We start from the raw sequence: 6,000 nt of genomic DNA, 5'->3' as shown, positions 1-6,000 counted from the left end.
AAGAATAAAGAATAAAGAATAACGAATAACGAGGAGTGAAAGTGGGTCTGGGGTCTGACTGACCAGAAGGCCACCAGCCAGCTTGTAGGAAAGTGGGCCAGGGTAGTCCAATCAGTGATTCAGAGCTGGTAGTCGATGACCAGCATGGAGGAAAACAGGCCTGGGGAGGGTCAGTCAGTATGCAGGGTGTCTGGAGACTGGCAAGCTGATGACTGTCCTGCAGGAAGGCTAGCCAAGCACGGTCTGATCAGTGTGTGGTATGGATGGGTGTCAGGTGATGTTTTTACAGCTATATTGGGTCTGCACTCTATGCACTGTTTCTCATTTGATTGCACTGTCTTGCCTGTGTTTGTTACTGTTATCTTTATGATAAATGGAAATGGGATTTGATGTTTGTCCTCATCATCCTGAAAACTGGTTGAATGGTGGGGTTTAGGGGTTTGGCTTTGCTGCCCTTACCCCTGTATATAAATGGGGTTTTGTGAACTGCTGCTTTCTGTTTGTCAACTGTAATTTGTACTGTTTTAATGAAATAAAATAACTTAGATTAGAATCTCTCCAGAGAAGAAAATATATCTAACCAGGTGATTAAAATCACCTGAGTTGAAAATCCAAGATGGCGGCGACCCAGCAAGTCTGAGTCTATAGTGCTCTTCCCAAGACTTGGGTAAAGTGGGTCACCCACCCCCACCACACTCACCAAATCAATCATAATAGCTGTTAACTTTAAATAGTTGCTTAATATTACATTTAAATAGGTAAGGGTGGAATGGGCCTACCGGGTCGAAATACGTGGGCCCGGCTCAAACCAGCGCCCACGCCCGGTTCTGTTCCAGCTGCAGAGCTATAGGGAGAGGCAGATGCTCCTAGAAGCCTCAAGAAATCTTGGAAAAGATCCCCAAGCCATGATCTATAAAGGATCCAAGATCATACTATTTCAGGACTTTTCCCCAGCTCTGGTCCGAAAGAGGAAGGCATTCGATGAGGTGAAGAAGCGTTTAAGGGACTTAAATACTCAGTACTCCTTACGCTATCCAGCGACGCTACGCCTTAACCACGAAGGATCCATATATAACTTCAGTTCACCAGAGAAGGCTAAGGAATTCTTGGACTCTCTTAAATAAACTGTAAGAGATTGTGGATGTTGGTTTGCCTTTCTCTCCACTTTGGTCTATATCCCCCCTTTTTTTCTCTGTTTTTTTTTAACCTCATTGCTTAATATTATCATGGGGGGCGGGGAGAGGGATTTGATTTTCTCCCCCCACCCCGCTTGGGTTTGTTTTCTTTTATTACTTTATGTATATATGTAGGTAGTATGTATGTATATATATGTTGGGGCGATTGGTTAATGTTGGTGGGGGGAGGTGGTTACCTTGTTCTATTTTACCTCTGTCTTTAGGAGCGGGGTTGTTTTTCCCCTGTTATTTTGTATTATTATATCTAATTATTACTTGTTGAGATTGTAATTTTATAGTTATATATTTATATATGGTATTAACATTCCCAAATATATCCAGGTGTTGGTGTGGGCGGGGATAGGGTGCTCACTGTTAACTGTAGCTTTGTATTATAGTTGAATTCTCCTCATTTTATTGAGGAGCACCTAGGTCAAGGGTGGGGCATTGGTTGGGAGAGGATAAGATGGACTTTTGGAGAGGAAGTGACGCTCCCTGGGAACAAGGGGGAAAATCTCCATTTAGGTACGTTTTATATTTTTTTATTTAGAAATAGTTTTTTATTATATTGTTGTGAGTGTATTAGAGAGCCTTTATTTTTGTAAATTTTATATGCTCCATGCTCGGGACGTTCCAGATAGGGTTTCCCCTCCCAAGGGGTCTCGGATCTGCCTAGATGATTATGGTTGATCAGTCGGTTAAGTGGTGCACCTGGAATGTCAAGGGGAGTAATTCGCCAGTCAAAAGGAAGAAAATATTATCAAATCTTAAGAAAGAAAGAGTTGATATAGCTCTCCTACAGGAGACACACCTGTCGGATAAAGAACACTTAAAATTACGGCAGGGTGGATTTGATCAGGCCTTTTTCTCTTCTTTTAGCTCAAAAAGCAGGGAAGTTGTTATTCTTCGGAAGAATTTCCCTTTCAAAATTCTAAATCAGATAAAAGACGAATCTGGATGATATATTTTGATTAAAGCCCTCGTAAATGGAGAGGAGTATGGGATTCTAAATTTGTACTGCCCCCCGGCACACCCCTCTAAATTTATAACGGAAGCTTTTTCAAAATTGATGGCCTTTGGTGCCCGTCATACAATTAAAGGGGGAGACTTTAATTGTATTATGGATCCGGAAATAGATAGGATTCCCAAGAGTGCTGCTGGAGTATCTCCCAGATCTAGACAATTGGCGAATCTGAATAAAGAATTAGGATTGGTAGATGTATGGAGATGTCTTCATCCACAGGGTAGAGATTTTTCTTTCTACTCTAATCCACATAAATGTCATACAAGAATTGATATGTTTTTTGCCCCATCGATTTTTTAAAAATTCCATACTATCCTGTAAAATAGGTGCTATAGCAATTTCTGACCACGCCGCTGTATATATGGAAACTAAGGCAAGGAACAATGGGACATCCGCTCGGCATTGGCGTATGGACCCCTTCCTGATAAAAGATAGTAAATTTGTAAAGTACTTCTCCCAAGAATTTAAAACTTTTTTAGAAATTAATTCAGGTACGGCTAGCAATCCATCAATGATGTGGGAGACCATCAAAGCTTATGCACGAGGTTTGATCATCTCCTACTCAGCGACCCAGAAAAAACTGAAGGGAGAGCAACAGCGTCTGCTCGAAGCTCGCTTAAAAGCAGCTGAAACAGCGTACGCTGATAGACCTTCTATTATAAAATTGCAAAGGATTACGGCTCTTAGGACAGCTCTGAACACTACGCTTACTCAAACGGCTAAGAGGGACATATTATTTGCGAAACAAAGGTTATATGAATATGGCGACAAACCGGGTAGACACTTAGCATTTCTTGCAAAGAAAAAGAAGGCCCCTCAGACTATTACGACTATCAAGGAAAGTACAGGTACCTTGACTCATGATCATAAAAAGATTAATGCGATCTTTAGAGAATTTTATTCTGAGTTATATAAATCGTAGGATTGTGAAGATAGGACTAGGAGGATGCAATCATTTTTTAAACATTTCCGGGCTTGACTCCGGAACAGGTATCGGCCATAAATGCTCCTCTAACAGTCCAAGAAATACTTGATGCAATTAGGCAACTCCAGAGCGGAAAGGCACCGGGCCCAGATGGTTTTCAAGCTGAATTCTATAAAGAATTTACAGGAATATTGGCTGATCGACTTATGGACATGTATAACTATGCATATAGTCAGGGCTGTCTCCCGCCTTCGCTGAAAGAGGCAAATATCTCTCTTATCCTCAAAAAAGGAAAAGATCCAGAAGATTGTACGTCATACAGACCAATATCCTTGCTAAATGTAGATTTTAAAATCCTCTCTAAAATGTTAGCACTGAGACTAGAAAGGGTACTGCCATATATTATAAAGGAGGATCAGACGGGATTTATTAAGGGCCGTAGATCATCCAATAATATTAGAAGGGTTTTGAATATGATCCAAGCCTGTCATCAGGGAAAGATACCAGGAGTAGTAGTTTCATTAGACGCGGAAAAGGCATTCGATAGGGTTGATTGGTCATATTTGTTTTACACATTGGAAAGGTTTGGCGTTGGACAGGTGTTTACCAAATGGGTCTCAACATTGTATAGTGATCCCAAAGCAGTTGTGGTTACCAATGGATTAGGTTCGGATAGCTTCAGTGTGGGTAGGGGCTGCCGTCAAGGATGTCCTCTCTCGCCATTGTTATTTACGCTAATAATTGAACCACTAGCAGAAGCTATACGGACTGATCCTAATATAACGGCCCCGAGGATTGGTACAGGTAAACACAAAATTACCCTTTATGCAGATGATGTTCTTTTATCCCTCAATAATCCTCTGATGTCCGTACCTCGTCTAATTCAAGTTATTAATACATTTAGTGCATTCTCAGGCTATAAAATTAATTTTTCAAAATCGGAGGCTCTGTCAATGGGTGGCCTGGTTATGACACCCCACTTAGTGGACGGATCCCTTTTTCCCTTTCGTTGGTCCCTGGAGGGCTTCTTATATTTAGGTATTTTTATTACTCCAGTATTTGGTCAGTTGTATAAGGCTAATTTTGTGCAATTACTGGACAGGATAAGGCAGGACCTCCAGCGATGGGGAGACCTTCCAATTTCCTGGTTGGGTAGAATAGCACTAATTAAAATGAATGTTCTGCCCCGTCTCCTATATCCTATGAGAATGCTCCCGGTGATGCTGCCAAGGATAGCCCTACGTAAATTATATGGCTGGCTGGGTTCCTTTATCTGGAATCATAGACGGCCCCTTATTAAGCTGAAGTAGCTACAGCTTCCACAGGCAAGGGGAGGACTGGACTTCCCAGACTCTAGGGAATATCAGTTAAGTTCCCTATTAAGTTACGTAGCTGATTAGGTCTTGTCTGATCCACAATCAATCTGGCTGGACATCGAGGCCTCTCAAGTAAAATACACACTTATTAACCTCTTATTTTCAGACAAGAGGAAAATCATTACAGATCACTGTAAAACCCCATAATACTAAACACAATTAAGGCCTGGAATATAATGCGGCAAAATGAGGGTAATTTACATAAAACATCCCCCCATGCACCGATAGTAGGGGCATGGGGATTCCAACCGGGGTTTACAGGTGCTACTTTTAAACTCTGGAGATCCAGGGGTATCTCATGTTTAGGGGACCTATTTAAAGATGGGGTTCTGATGTCCTTTGAACAGCTGCGTCAGAAATTTGGATTACCTAATGGAGACCTCTTTCGATACTTCCAAATTCGAGATTATATACAGAAGAAGACTACGTTAATAGATAGTCTTTATAAATCAGATAGAGAATGTAATGTCCTACGACCAGTGGGGGTATCCTCCGTTAGTACTATTTATCATTTACTACATGATGAAGTGTCGGGAGATGTGGATAATCTGCTTAAAACATGGGATCAGGATTTGGGACTAGAAATCTCTATAGAAACGTGGAATGATATTTGGGAAAATGCTAGAAGAATTACTATCTGTAACAGAACCCAGGCTATCCAGCTGAAGATACTTCATAGGGCCCATATAGCACCGGATCGATTGGCAAAATTTAAGGCAGGAGCATCTCCAATGTGTCCCAAATGCAAAATAGAGGTGGGCACTCTTGTACATTGCCTATGGACTTGTCATAAGATCCATAGATATTGGACTAAAGTAGCAAGTACCCTGACAGAAATTTTAGGAACGGAAATTAGAGTGGACCCTGTATCTCTCCTTTTGGGCTTTTCGAACTTTTCCTCCCTGGATATGCATGGGAAGAGACTATTTTGTATTCTCTCTTTCTGTGCAAGGAAAAATATTTTGGTGAACTGGGTGGCTGAGGGCCCCCCTGGACTTTCAAATTGGCACAGATTAATTATGGAATGTATTCCCCTTGACTTCCTTACAAATATGGTGCACCGAAAGACTGAATTATTTTATAAAATACGGCAGCCCTTTTTGAATTACATAAATGCAGATATTTCGGCCATCCTAACAAGGGCCTTTATTTAGTGAAGATTACAAATCTGGCTGCTCCGGGGCCCCTTGGGCGAGGAATCCCGCACGAATACGGGTTTTATTACATTTGATGTTAATACATTCCGAGCATGTAAGAGACTTAAGTATACACTCTGGTTAGTTATAGGTTAGATTAGTAGAAAGTTGAGTTTTGTTTTTTTAAATTTTATTTTGGTTTATTTTTTCTCTTTCCTTTGTTAAATTTTGACTATTGTATATTTGATTTAATTGTACATCAATGTTTGTATTTGAGAGTTTTGTTTATTTTTGTAAACTTGTAAAAATGTTAAATTTCTAATAAAAATATCTTTAAAAAAAAAATCACCTGAGTTGAAGACTG

This window comes from Hemiscyllium ocellatum, chromosome 19 (assembly GCF_020745735.1).
Source record: "Hemiscyllium ocellatum isolate sHemOce1 chromosome 19, sHemOce1.pat.X.cur, whole genome shotgun sequence".
NCBI lineage: Eukaryota > Metazoa > Chordata > Chondrichthyes > Orectolobiformes > Hemiscylliidae > Hemiscyllium > Hemiscyllium ocellatum.
This window is presented reverse-complemented; position numbering follows the sequence as displayed.